General features: G+C 43.7%; 1 protein-coding gene across 2 annotated transcripts in view; it reads left to right on the top strand.

Moving 5' to 3' along the window:
• CHRM3 (cholinergic receptor muscarinic 3) overlaps nt 1-14,686 on the top strand; it is a 2,422,098-nt gene that overhangs the window by 1,047,474 nt on the left and 1,359,938 nt on the right. For both annotated transcript variants that reach the window (XM_085612342.1, XM_085612343.1), the window contains exon 4: nt 5,473-5,510. The gene's annotated coding sequence lies outside the window, so the exon portion shown is untranslated. The remainder of the gene's footprint in view (nt 1-5,472; nt 5,511-14,686) is intronic.

Below are 14,686 nucleotides of genomic sequence, written 5' to 3'. Positions count from 1 at the left end.
GCCCCAGTAACGGCGCCGCCCTCGTCCACTGCACTCACCTGTCCGCGTGGTCGATGGCCCCTTGCGCCCTCCTCCACTCCGCCGGTCTGCTTCAGGCCCCTGGGTCAGCCTTATGTGGTGGGCCCCTCCGAGGACCTGAGGGCCACCGGGCACTGCGCCACTGCCTCCGACCCTTGTGGGAGACCAGCGAGGGAGCGGAAGTCCAACCACAGGGAAGCCAGTCGATTATTCTGGCCGAAGCCCCGCTAACAGTGCGTGGGCCCCTGATCTGCGCTAGGCGCTGCTTACCGCTTCCTGCATCAAGTCAGAGTTGGCAGGCGTCCGTCGGTTCACAGTGCCCCTCTGCTCTCCGCTCCAGCAGTCACCTCCAGCATAGGTGGTGGTGAGGAGGGCTATCCTCGTACCTGATACTGTTCCAGCCGATGCTCCATGTTGCGCCTCCGCCGGTCCTCCCTCGGCCGCGGCCTCGATCTGCGTCTCAGGCCTCTCCCTCGTTGCCATACCCTCAGTCTCGCATGCAGGTGGGGGCTCCGCTCCTTGCTCGGGGGGACTGTCAGGGACTCAAGGTAGGAAGGCGCTCATCTGTCAGTTTCTAGAGCACCTCCAATTCCTTGTTCGGCGTCGGCTGCCAGGTCTGCTTGTCAGGCGCCAGCGTCTATCGGGTCAGGGTGCCATTTTCTCCCAGTTCCGTCAGCCTGCTGCCCGGCTCCGATCTGTGAGAGCGTTTGATCCCCAGCCCCATTTTCTCGTATACAAAGCTGCAGATGTGCTGGGGAGCAGTTCCGCTACTCCCGAAGTGCTATTAGGGGGTGATTATCTCGGTTCTAGGGCAGATCGGGCATCGACGAGCGGGGAGACGAAGTAACACACATCTTACCCGCTCGCCATCTTGGCCACGCCCCAGAATTCAATTTTAGATTGTAAATCTGTACAGTAAGCAGTGAAGCACTTTGCAAATTCAACCCTTCTTTCATAGGCTCCTGATTATGAGGACTCACAGGACTGGCCCCCAAGAACTTATAACTGGATCCAAGGGTCAGGCCAGCAAGCTTCATACCCTGGCCCAACATGGCTGAGGGAGGAAGAAGAGATGCAAGTAACTGGGAGCAGAGTGGAGAAGTAGTTGAACAATACATGAAAGATCCACTTGTATCACTAGACGTCTGCTTTCTGAAGAGCTGATCTTACAGTGATGCCAATATGTAAATATTGCTTGGCGTAGACACACGCTGACGGGGCCGTAACTTGAAGCCATCTCACTCTTGTGAGGGCAGCACAATATTAAGCACAGAACATTTGTTTCACTCATGAGAAATTGGCCCTTATTAACAGGTGCCTCATTCTAGTCATCTTGCCTCAAATAAGTTGCTTTTATAACTGGATGCAGGACCCTGCAAGCAATTTTTGAATCTGGCTGCCATTTCTTGAGAAAACTGTCAGAGACACGACCTCAATAAGGTCACCCTAGGCAGTCTTACAGGACACCACTATGTGGCACTAAACAAAAAGGAAAGGCCAAAAACTGGGTAGTTTATTTACAAGCCCCTTGTGCTGCAGGGGCGTCACTTTCAATATGGGAACAAGTGATCTACCAGCAGTGCAAGGGGCTTGTAAATAAGCCCCTGTGTTTTTAGTGGCAAGGGAGTGCTATAGAAGCAAATGATACTTTGCTCGCTGTTGGGACGGAAAAGACCCTTGCATGGTGACAGGCATGCAACCCTGCCATGAGTGCCCCAGCTGCAGCGATATCTGGATCTCTGGTGCAGAATTTTTAGTAACGGGCGAACACGGATCATGCGTGTGTCCCATGACATAGGCCTGTCTCACAGATTACGGTCTTCTTAAACCCGGAAGGGCACCCAAAGTGCTACCCTCCTGGTGGTTAAAGACTACTGCCTTCACCAGGAGTTAAGTAATGTGATGGTGGCAGCATACCATTTAGTGATCAGTAGGGGTGAACCGGTCTTTTTACCTGAGTTTTTGGAGTGAGGCCTACAGGCCCACTCATGTAAAGTTCTGCTGCTGTGGGCTTAACTCACCCTTGGCCTACAATTATTTAGTATGTAGTGCTGTGCATTGCATGTGTGGTTGCATGCATGTGCTGGGTGTATGTGTGTCTGTGAGTGGTACAATACATGAAAAACTATTCTGGGTTCCATTTTGGGAGGGCCAAGACTGACTGGAGGAGCATGGGAGGTAGAGGATTCCCCTCACACAGATTTGTGGATTTCTGCATTCCTAAGAGCTGAGTGGGACACTCACTGAAGGGGGGCAGAGTGTGGCTCTTCAGTTCACTTCAAACTATGCCCTTTGATTCAGAGAGAGGTCACAGGAAAGGGGCTTGGGCTTATGTTAGGATGGATATGGGGTCGATAAGAGTATCATAAAGAGTAGCGATGGGACACTTTGATAACTCTTTGATTCACATATCACTGTGGCTGACATCCAGGTGTGAACCACTAGTTGCTCCCATGCCTTGTGTTTGTGGGCTATTAGAATTGGAGTCCTCCTCCTGTGACAGACTGCTTCCTGGAGGTAAAGCAGGATAGAGTGGGCACTTCAAAAGTAAGCAGACCCCCAACACAATCTTCAAAAACTCAGACACTAAATCACATTTTGTGTCTGGAAATGGACTATAAGAAGGGGAGCTCGAGACTCCCCAAATTGTCAACTGCAATGCAACCAGTTGGGCGGTAGGCCGAGGGGGAGAAACTCTGCAAGACTTTTACTTGTGACCAGGACTGGTGCTAAGGTCAGCCAGTCTCGCAGCTGGGTGAGGCGACATCACCCAGGTAAATCCAAGATTACCTGCCCTGGAGCACCAATATATGTTTGCTTGCCAAGATCAGAGTGCCCTGTGAGGAAGAGGAGAACACTTGGTTCAATCAAGGTCCAGTGGGGGATCCTGGTGAGCAGATTACCATAGAGAGGTGGGAGAAAGTGGCTGGTACATCAATACGGCCACTGCCAGTGTGCAGACTCAATTCAGCAACACTGGATGCCAGAGCTGGCTGCTCTGAAGTTAGCCATCTGCTGGTTAAATGCAGTGACCCTGTATTGCAGAGGGAGTCACTGCAAAAAGTGCATTTGTGTTGGGCTGATTGAGGTGTATTCCATTTGTGGAGTAAAATGGGCAACTATGTATACCAGAGGTGTCCACCGTGAAGACTGTATTACTGCCATGGCGATCTGGCTGTAGCCCATGTGCGGAGTAAAGTCTGCAACTCTGTATGACAGAGGAGGCTGCCATGAAGACTGTATTAGTGTTGTGCCCATCGGGCCGTAGCCAGTGTGTCAAGTCAGGAACCCAGTATTCCTAGGGTGGGGTGAGGGGGCTCGGTGAAGACCAAGGGTCATCCCTTGCTTTCTGTGATGCTGAGAGAGAATGCAGTTGGGGTGACATTCAAGTGCATGGGCACTGATTGAAGCATTAGAAATGGAACAACAATCCTTCTCCCTGTGAGATGCATCAGAGGAACTTACTGCTTATCATCATGGATGATAAGCCAATGCCCCACAAAGCCTAGAGTGCAATTCACGTCTGGCAGCCTCTGCAGATGTTTAAACATTGAGGGCGTCATTTATGAAAAGTGACGCTTCACTGCGTGAAAACAGCGATGTGTCACTTTTCATTGCGCCCTCCTTGCGACATGCTGGATGTGTCATATTTACAATATGACGCATCATGTCGCAAAGAGTTACAGATACGTCAGTATTTCTGACGTATCTGTAGGTGCAAAAATGAAGCATTGCTGGAGTGTGTCACAAAAGTGACGCAACTTCAGCAATGGGTCATTTAACATGGGCAAGTCCCATTTCAATGTGCCTGCGTCAGTCTTATGCCTGCTGTGAGGCAGGCGTAAGATATTGACGCATTTGCGTCCTAGAAGTGGCGCAGTGAAATCTCATAGTTTTCACTGCGTCACTTCTACGAGGCTTATTTGCGTCGGAACACCCACCCTGCATACATTATACCTGGCACAGGTATAATGTGGAGCAGAGGTTTACAAAGTGACGCATCTACCTAGATGCGTCACTTTGTAAATATGATGCAACATGGTGCATTTTTTACGCCATTGGTGTATCACAAAAAGTGACGCACCGGCGGTGCAAAAGTGACACAATGGCTCATAAATAAGACCCTGAATGCTCACGGATGCTCCAGTAGAGCAGCCCTGGTGGGAGCAGGTAAGTCTGATCACAGGGCCAGAAGGCCCAGTAGAACTTGTTGTGCCTGGTAGCACGATGGGCTCTGGCAGTCGTTAACTTTGAAAGTGTTAGACCTCTAGTGGAGACTAACCCTAATGTCAACTATAATGAATGAGAAATACCTACTATCTAGAGGAAGGGAAGTGGATTTCAGGAACCTGCCCATCACTAGCATGCTGACCTAAGGAGGACTGTGTGAATCATTTGTGTATGCCGTATTTTACTTTGTGTTTATATGTAAATATTTGCTGGACAATCACGTGTTGCTGATATTGAATGTATTTTGAGCCGGTGGTCACCCCCCTCCATCTACCTTTCCTCAAGAATAATTGGACTGCTCAAACAACATAATTACTGAGAGTCAAGTCTAAAGGGGTACTTGTCCCAGTTGCTCAGAATCCTTTGTAGATCTGGTAGCAGGACATAAGGAGTAAAAGTCCTCAATCCCCCAAGGTTGGGCCTTGTAGCTCTTGCTTGCCCCGTGGCCCTCTGACAGGGGTTATGACATCTTGCAGTGATACAAATCCTTGCACCAATAGTCCTCTCTCTTATATGGATTCAACTATCTACAGACACACCCAGTCATCTTATGTATATGTAGGTGGCAGATTCTTCAATACTGTACAGCCCACAACTGTGCATCCAGCATTACTAAAACTAATGTAAAAGCTCAAAACAGAAAATATGGCCCCACATCTGAACAGGGCACCATTTGCTGTCCTCCTTAAGAGAAAGACATATGCCCTAATGGTGTTAATATAAGACCACTAGAGCAAAGTGCGCACATTTATATTGGTGCATGTCATAGAGAATCTTCTCCTCTCTGCACTCACTCATTTCCATCAGGGGAACTCTGGAATAGTACAACAGGTCATATTCCTGTGCCTCTGATTGTTTGTAACACAAGTAAAGGCAAACATTTAGAAAACTGGCTGAGGTTCCTTTTATCAGGTTGCATAGATTATACTTGTGCCAATGCAATGTTGCACTAATGTTTCTGGATAACTTAAATTACACTTTTGCATAGAATTTTGAGCAGATCATCAGGAGCAAATGTCAATGTTACATTTTTTGGTCAGTCGATGAAAGAGTCACATTTTAACACTTTTCTGCCAAAGGATGGTGCAAATATGCACCAGTACAATGTCTGTAATACAGAACTGTTAATTTCAAACTGATATAATCTAACTACACTCAATAATTGACAAATCTGCTTTTTTCACAGAATCATACCTAATAGTTCCTTTTATCATTTCTTCACAGTTTCCATCGCTCACCATCATACCGAAATCCTTTATCAGGTGAGATCTTTTTCATCTGTAAATGCATTGTTTCAGGCTATTTACTTCTTATTATACAAAACTGACCATTACAAAATGACCACACATTTTGAAGTTTGTCAAGAACTAGATTAATGAATGCTTTTATGTCCTGGATATGGGTGAGAGAAACATTTTAGACTAAATATTGTGTGTAATCCTGTGCTTGACATGATACAATATTTGTTATCTCTGTCGTAATTTATGCTGTGAACAAAACATTGAATCCTGTTCAAAGACCCTTTTGGATTAGGCAGGAAAATGACAACTTCCTAAAAGTGTAATTTTTAAAATAGCAATGTAACATCTGGCTTGACCATTAGGTTGGATTTTAAATTGCTATTAAAATGAGTCCTAGGACCATTTTTATACTTTCTCCCAAACTGGAATGAAGCACTGTAAGTTCTTACAGTGTCACCCCGTGTTTTTGTTTCGAAGAGCCAGCCTTGCTATAGTGAAAAGTGGCTTGGGAGGTTTTTCACTGTCATGGCATGTAAAAGATTAAATATACATACCATGGTTAAATACCATGCACCCTTGCCAGGTAGAAATGGCAGTTTAAAACTGCACTAAAGGCTGCAGTTGCAGGCCTGTAAACATGTTTTAAGCACTACTTTAGTGGACGGCACAATGAGTGCTGCAGCCCATTAGAAGCATTTCAATTTACAGGCCCTGAGTACATGTAGTACATATACTAGGGACTTATAAGTAAATTAAATGTGCCAATTAGGTATATACCAATTTTATCAGCTTTAAAAGGGAGAATACAAGCATTTTGCCACCGGTTAGCTGGATTAAAGTGTGCAGAGTGCAATGTCCAACAGAAAAATGGGGTCAGCAAAAGCAGACAAAAATCTGGGGAAATGGCAAGCAAAGATGGTCATTTCCAACACTCCATGGCTGAAACTGAAAATTTCTCAAACACCATTTGTAACAGCAATTGATTGACATGACGTTGGAATTACACTTTCCCGGTTCAGTGCCAAACCAGTAGGTCAAAAAATAGGTCATTGCCCACAGAGGCTGAAGGGAGTGAGGACAAGCTTCAGCATCCTGATCACTGCTTCTCTGGATGGTGACTTGTGGTTTTGTCAGCTGTGTAATTGAGCCTCTGTTTTATGGGCCTGTTGTATGAGGTGAAAGAAATAAAGTTGTATGTCAAAATGTCTTAAACAGAAATATCGTCTGACATAGATATTGAGTTCTAAAGATCGCCTGCAAAGATATCGACCCACTGGGTGCTCATTTTGTAGTATTGGATCCAATGGGGCGATATTTTTGTAGAAGATAATTAGGACATCATAATAATCTATGACAATATTTCTGTACCACATCAGAACTAATGGTTTTTCCTCTGTATTATAATGGAGTTGGAGGTGGTGGGGCACATTGTGTACATACTTAGCTGGTCCATGCGCAAGCCCACTTGCACTTTATTCTCATCCATATGGTGGTCAAACAGGTGCTCATTGAGTCAAGAGCAATCATGTAGCATTAATACAATTCTATGCATGCAATTCACAACCATTTAGTGAAAAAAGAATCATCTATCCTGTCCTGCCCTTGACTACATGCTACCAATTTTGTATCTCTTTGTGCATGCCATATCTGTCCTCTTTCTCACTCTTCCCTTTTCTGTGGTCTTCACTACTGCCCTAACCCTGCCAAACACACATCTACTGTCTTCTTTTGGCAATCTAGATTAGCTCCTGTCCTACTTTGACCTCCTCTATTCCGCATGTACTTCCATCACTTCATGACCTAAGATAATTTCATGCCGGAATTTCTTCAGGTTCTGCTCCAAATTACTCTGGCTACATGATCGGTTACTTAAAGGGGAGTGTTCCACATGTATGTTACGGTGGTCTCTCTCACAAGCCTTTCCTTTGGGCCTTTCTCCCACTCACTCAAAGTTGCCATTTCTACCTTACAATTTGCCCCAAAAAAATTTAGACATATTCAACAGTTCATCATGGAGGCCCAGTGTTTCCGTTGACCATGCACTATTGGGATTTGACATTTTTAGATCTGGCGTTAGCAAAGCACTTTTAATTTTACTAAACCTATACATGTGATATACTTACTTCTAGGGGTTTTCAGTCAGCGCTCATCTTCCATTTGTCTGATGTTGTGCCATTCACATTTTCTTCCGCCTGCAACAGAATACAGTACAGGGTTATGGGTCATCCCACTTCAGTCATTGGTTGATTTCACTGTGAGTGAGGGCTTTCAGTTCATTCTCAAAACACCCATCTGCACAGAATGGATTCCCCTTCTGACAGGGACGAGAATGGCAATGCGTGTTTTTTGAGACACACAAAAAAATATTCTTGCTTTTTGCCAATGTTTTTTTTTTTTGTTGATTGCCCTGCAGCCACCCCAACAAAAAAAACCTGTTCTACCTTTGTGAAAAAACATTCAAGTATTGAGAAACCAAAAGTCTGTCCGCCGACGTCAGAGCTATTGCCTTTGCCAATGCTTATTGCAAGCTTTTAACCTGGACTTCAAAAAGAAAAAAAATATGTTTTAGTGGTGCGCAAGCATATATTAGACTTCACCTTAACAACTACTAAAAGTATGTGTAACAGGCAACTGTAATAGATTAAGCAGTCTGTTTACACTAAAGGCAGCAAGAAATTCAAAGCGTTCTAGTGCTCCAGAGAAATGTTACAAGATCTGGGAAGACAGCACGTTCTGATTCTCAGATTTGATCTTTCAAACATTTTTAAGGGTTGAAACTTTCTGAAATGTATTTCCGAAGGCACTAGTACCTCTATGAATGTCACCGTCACATGTTGATGATTTGGTGATATTATAAAAATAACGGCTGCGTAGGAAACAGATTTTCCAAACCTATTACCATTCTCACGTTCATCCTTACGTCAAAACGTTTTACCTGTTACCTAGAGTTCCAGCCATGCTTACTAACATTTATTTCTCATTCATCACTGCCAATTAAAAAAGAAACCTGCGCCGGAACCTCCATCCATTGACACACCCATTTACACTCACGCCCATACACACAGTGACATATTAATGACATTTGTGGCGCAGGGCAGAACAGCAAGTCACCTTGCTGCGATGCCCTGCACCACAGGGAAAGGACAGGAATGCGCCCTATTTATCCAATACGGCGCATTCCTGTCTTTTCCATCTGTGCTGGTGCCATTTTGGCAGCCTAGCGCCAACGCAGGAACCCTTGCACCATGGTGCCTGAGTCGTAGGCAGGATTGTTTATGTGCAGGGTGGGGCACCTTCCTGCACAAAAACAACCCTGAGAGTCTTTTTTCCTCTTTCTAGGTGTGCTGCAGCACACATAGAAAGAGGAAAAAACTAGAAGAAAGAAAGATATTTCTCCTCGTTACGGCTCTCCTAGGAAGGCATTATCTTTTTGGTGCATTTCCAGGTTTACAAGTCCTTGTAAATCTGGGAATGCAGAAAAAAGCATGAGAGTTGCGTGTTAACACCCACCCCAATGCCTATGGAACACCTCCCTTGAACAGAGTAAGGCAACGCAGCGATTTGTGTTGCGTTGCCTTACTCCAGATTTTTTAAGCCATTCAAAGCCATTTAAAGTGGCTTTGCTTCATATGTGTGACTTAGAGGTTTGTAACATTCATGTACTACATTGCGTGGTGCAAGTATGACGCAAAGCTATCAGAAATATGTCCCACAGTGCCAGTGGTTGCACCAGGTGGGTACCAGGGCTTATTCTTGAGAACCACAACTTATTTTTATCACCAGCCTTTGACCCAGAGTAAAGAATAGAAGAGTTAAAAAAAGCAAGAAAAGGATAAATATGGGAAAACAGTGACAAAGGGAGAAAGGATGAATGAATAGGACCTGCAACAATGAGATAAAGAGACAGGCAGTATAGAGTGGTGCAACAGTGCTGTGTTGGCGCTAGGCAGCACATTGTGCGCCAGCGCAGGCACAGAGGGGGAATGTGCTGTAAAATGTTAAGTACAGCGCATAACTCCTCTCTCCCTTTCACGCAGTGCTGTCGCTTGCTACGCTGCCTGAAAGTTTGATAAAAATGCCCCTCAGCACTGTGACACCGATAATAAGTCCTGCATGAAATGCCGAATGTAGGGTCTTTGCGTGCTGAATTTTCTGACTTATGTTTGTAAACGTTTATTCTTTTGCATCATCCTTGGCAAGTGCTTTCTTTGTGTTGTGTAAATTATATTGTTTAATTTGCAGTTGCTTCTTTGAATCTATATTGTTATGTTCTGCGAGTTGAGAAGTTATATGAAAACTAAAGTTTTGTAGCCTACTGTCCTTTGTACATTGCTGAACTTTAGATCATTCAGGAGCAGCACAACTTTAGTTTTCATATTGCATTTGGGCAACTGTGCTGGACCTCATGTATAAAAGCCCTTTGTCCCTCTATTTGTGAATACTGTGAGTTGTGAAGCACAGGAGTTCAAGGTTTTACATTCATATACCTCTATTTTGATCTGTCCCTCTTTGAGTACAACACACTACAAAGAACTTTATTGGCGTCACAAACATTGAAAGTATTTCCCAATTAAATACACTTTGTGCATACCAGAGGCAAATGACAAGACAGGCAAATACAGTTTTCGGGATCATTTAGAAACTGTTCCATAATCTGCTCTCTCCTTTGGTAAGGGAAATAGCCACCTCTCACACACTCTCTCTCTACTCTCTCTCTGCACACCAATTTTTCTTCTGTCTTATTCCCAGCTCATTCCCTTCATCCATGTTCCACTCTTTAAAGCCATGTTGTGTACTCTTTGTCTAAAACGTTCTCTTGGACTACATGTTCGAGCAGAACTTAAGAAACACGCGTTCACTGATATATTTTTTTAAAGGGTAATGAGCCGGATACAGGGCCGACTTAGTGATGCCGAACATGGGGCAATCTCCCTGGAGGCTGGAAGGGCAGGGTCAGTTTTGTCACAAAGGGCTGTTTTTTTTTTACTGGGGCCGAATTGTTAGCAAAATTGTCCCCCAGTAACAGTCTGCACCAAGAAAGCCTGTGAATGCTGCCAGCCTCCCCTTCTCCTGTGATATGCAGTTGCCCCTGCCTCTCATCCCCTATGTACATTGTGCCCCAAAGCGTCCTCTTGTGTCTCGCTGAGAACAGCCTTAATCACTCCTCCTTCATTTCTGAGCTGTGGACATGATAATCCATTTGCAATTCAAACCTGCAGAGGCCAAGTGACAGAAGAGCTGACTGTTTTGCGTCAGTAAATGGCTGTACTTCAGGCAGGGCATGCGTGGTTAAACCCACTTTAAAGCATCTTATAAGCCAGCATGGACCTCAGGATGAGGGAAGAGTCAGGTCATTATTCCAGAGATCAAAGAGCCCGGTGGCGGTGTGTAAAAGCAGGGGATCCACTCTTTGCAATCATTGCACTTGGGAGAGACCAGCCCAGCTAATGTAATCTTCCTGTTGCCTGTAACATAGGTGTGAAAAGAGCAGGCCAGGCTGCCCCCAAGGACATGAGCCATGAGGGAAAAACAGTGCTGTGCTGTATAAGTATGAGCAGCCCTGGCAAATTTTGTTAGACCAGCCCCCATATGGCACATAGCGGGCGAGTGCAGCGAGAGACCCTGACCACTGCTATGGGGGTTTGGCGCGGTTCTCCCCAAGAAAGGTTTGGGGATGAAAGAAAAAAACGGTGCATTTTTGCATTTTAACCATACATTTTTCATTCCATGTTTATTCGTATTAACATTCAAAGCATCGTAAATAGTAAATGATGACCTTAAAGAGCATGAGGAAACCCAGATATATGTACCCATAGGAATATACCTCTTTTTTACGCATTATTTTTCCCCACAGGGAAATTCAACGCAGTCGTTACAATGACCACGTTGTAACCACGCATACCATTACCCCACAAGTCGTAACAATGACTTGCGGAGGGGGGGTGCTGGATGATGGAATAGTATAATTTACTATTCCAACTCCAGTCTGTGCGGACAGTAGGGAAGGTGTTGGATTTTAAATCCAACACCTTATGCCCCCCCCCTCGCAAGGCGTTGTTACGACTTGCTGTGTAATGGTATGCGTGGTTACAGCGCGGTCGTTGTAACAACCGCGTTGTAATTCCCGGCGGGGAAAACTTTTCATGGTAAACGTTGTTTACAGTACCCATAGACATTCTTACAGAAAACCCCAAAAATAGACCTGAGAGTAGTGAATCTGAGAACCCAAAGTAAAAGTCAGACGACCCCACGTAAGGTGTGTAGCGAGCAAGCACGGCGAGCAAGCCTGACCACTACTAAAAGAGTTTAGTAGAAAGAAAGGTCAAAACTATTCATTTTACAACACATTTCTCATTATATTTAATTGAATTAACTTTTAAAGCATAGTAAATGATCACCTTATGGTGCACCGGGATACCCAGTCATAACTCACAGACATTCTTACAGAGAACACCAAAAAATGAGATGTCAAACATGATACATGAATTCAAATACAACAGATTTATTCATCATATAAAAAACTATAAAAAATACATTTAAAATGCACTCAACCTCAAACAACTGTGCAAAGGTTTAAAGGAAGAAATCTACAAGACAATGTGCAAAAATCAAATCATTTTTATATCCTTCGTTTTGTAAACAGTGCAAAAAAAAGCATCTGATTTAAGTGCAACAGTGCACAGCATTACGATTGTCGGCATTTTGGCATTTTAAACAGTTAACATGGCCTGCAGCAATTTCCTTAATATAAAATTCTGTATAAAACATCATTTAAACGTACTTAATCTCCAATAAGCGTTATATTTATAGCACTTTGAACTACTTTGCATCAATTTGTGTCAAGAGGGTGTTCCATGGGTTATGTTGCAAAGCCCGACCTACTAACAAAGGTAGAAGTAGATTTGAGCCAAAAACTGATGCCTCCTTGAGGTTTTCCAAGAATGCATGTGTGCTCTACTGGTACTGTACAATTACAATTTGGTAAACATTTTAGAGTTAGCCTAAGCATAGGATTTTGTGGTGGATGGATATCCTTCAAGAGCAAAACCTATGCTAGACAAAATGCTCACAACTTTTTTTTATGGTGCAAAGGTGTGTGCATGTTGCAAAGCAGACTCAATGACAGCGGATGCAAGGAGATCAACTCTGGGTATTGCACTGCTTCGTTTGACACATGCAAATTGGCCCCAGAATGTTCACGGTAATGTGCAAAAGTCAAATGCTTTTCATGTCCTGAGTCTTACATGTAGCCTTCAAATAAAATATTTTATTAGCAGTGCTCATCTTCAGAAATCTGGCAACTTCAGCTCACATTTTAAAGTGTCGTAACTGAAACGGATAACATGATACAGCTCCATATATGTCAATTTAGGGTCAGCACGGTCTGATCCATCCCATATATTCGGAATAACCACAGCCTATGTAAATAACTTTTATGTGAACATACTGAAGATCTGACATGGAGCTGCCCTCTTACATCAAACCTGAGCACCCTAATAATTGTTGACAATTGATTGTTTTATGATGCTCCATTTCCAGCTACAGAATATTATAATTAATCGCAATTTAAAGATGATTTGGTTATATGAATGAGCTGCTCCGTTGGATTTAATGTGATCTTCTAAAATGTCTTGTGTTTATGTATAAAGGCGGAGGAATCAGAGTATTAATTTATGTGATTTTAAATTGAATGCTTGTATGTGTAATGTTGATAACCGAATAAATTAGTATTGACTGACTGAAAATATCACATACCAGACTAGTTATAACCCTAGCATTTTTATTATACAGTCTACCTAAAAGAGTAAATAAGAATCAAAGTTGTACATTAAATTTTACCATTTAGTACATCCTGCCACATAGACCGTGAGAGTATTATAATCATGATAAACAAGGTGAACTTGTATAAAAACAAGTGCAACCAGGTAGGATTATTATGTGAATAAAAAGCAATTGAAACACCATTAGATCTTAACCTAGCTTGACAGGGAAGCTCATTAAGAGTGGACCAAAGTTATTTCCATACTTAGGTTAAATGTGGTTGATATCAGTGACAGTCTCTTTTAGAAGAAAACCTTGACCTAAGGGAAGGCAGTTCTTGTGTTGGTATGGAGTATAAGAGGATGAAACACATATGTCATCCTTGTAATATGTTTCACTGTTTGATGCTATGGGAGGGTGAGGTGAAAGAACTTTAAAAAGATGGGGTATTGGCTAAAATGGTGGACCTTTGAAACATCAGCACTACATGAGCAGCTGAGCAGCCACCCCTTTCTGCCTCAAAAGCAACACAAGCATTGGCTTAGCCAATAGGACTGCCTTTAAAGGAATGGTGTATGGTAATATGAAAAATTACAAGTAAATAGCATGGTAATTTATATGCATTTGTGTGGAAGCAAACCAAGGAAAAATAAACATTAGTATAGGGTAAAGGGTCAGTTGACAGTTGTACTGCCAAGCCAGACCTAAACCTCCATGTAGATTAAGGACTGCCCTCCTACAATCTGTGTTGCTGCCAGAGAAAAACAGGTAAATTATCTAGCTATCCAAGACATTAAGGGCCTCAGTGTCGCAATGTGCAGCAGCATATTTACAAGGCCATACAAAGCCACTTTAAATGGCATGTTATGGCCTTGTAAATATTTGTCCCTTTCGTGCAGAACACTGCATAAAAGAGGTGTTCCATGGGTGTTCCCACGCAACATCAATGAAATCTGAAGCATTCCCAGATTTACGAGGAATGGTAAACCTGGGAATGCATCAGATTCTAATGCCACCCCAAGAATGGCGTTAGGGAGGTGCAACCAGGGGAAATTTCCTTATTTCTCCTCGTTTTTTCCTCTTTCTATTCTGCAGCACACAAAGAAAGCGGAAAACACTGCTCGTGATTGTTTTTGTGCAGGAAGGTGTCCCTTCCTGCACAAAAACAATCACCCCTACAATGCAGACGCCCTTGCACCATGGCGTAAGGATGCCTGTGTTGGCGCATGGCAGCCTATTGTGCACCAGTGCAGGGGAAAAGGACAGGAATGCGCCATATCTCAGAGATATGGCACATTCCTGCCCTTTATTTTGACACAGGGCATCGCAGCAATATTCCTTGATAGGCCTGGGCGGTAAATTCCGTTCCGCTCGCGGAATTTGCGGAATTTGGGTAATTTCGCGTTCCGCGGAGAATGCAGAATTGCCCACAATTC

This window comes from Triturus cristatus, chromosome 6, assembly GCF_964204655.1.
Source record: "Triturus cristatus chromosome 6, aTriCri1.1, whole genome shotgun sequence".
In the NCBI taxonomy this organism is placed as follows: Eukaryota; Metazoa; Chordata; class Amphibia; order Caudata; family Salamandridae; genus Triturus; species Triturus cristatus.
Note: the sequence above shows the minus strand (reverse complement) of the source record. Positions and strands in the feature narration are given on the sequence as shown.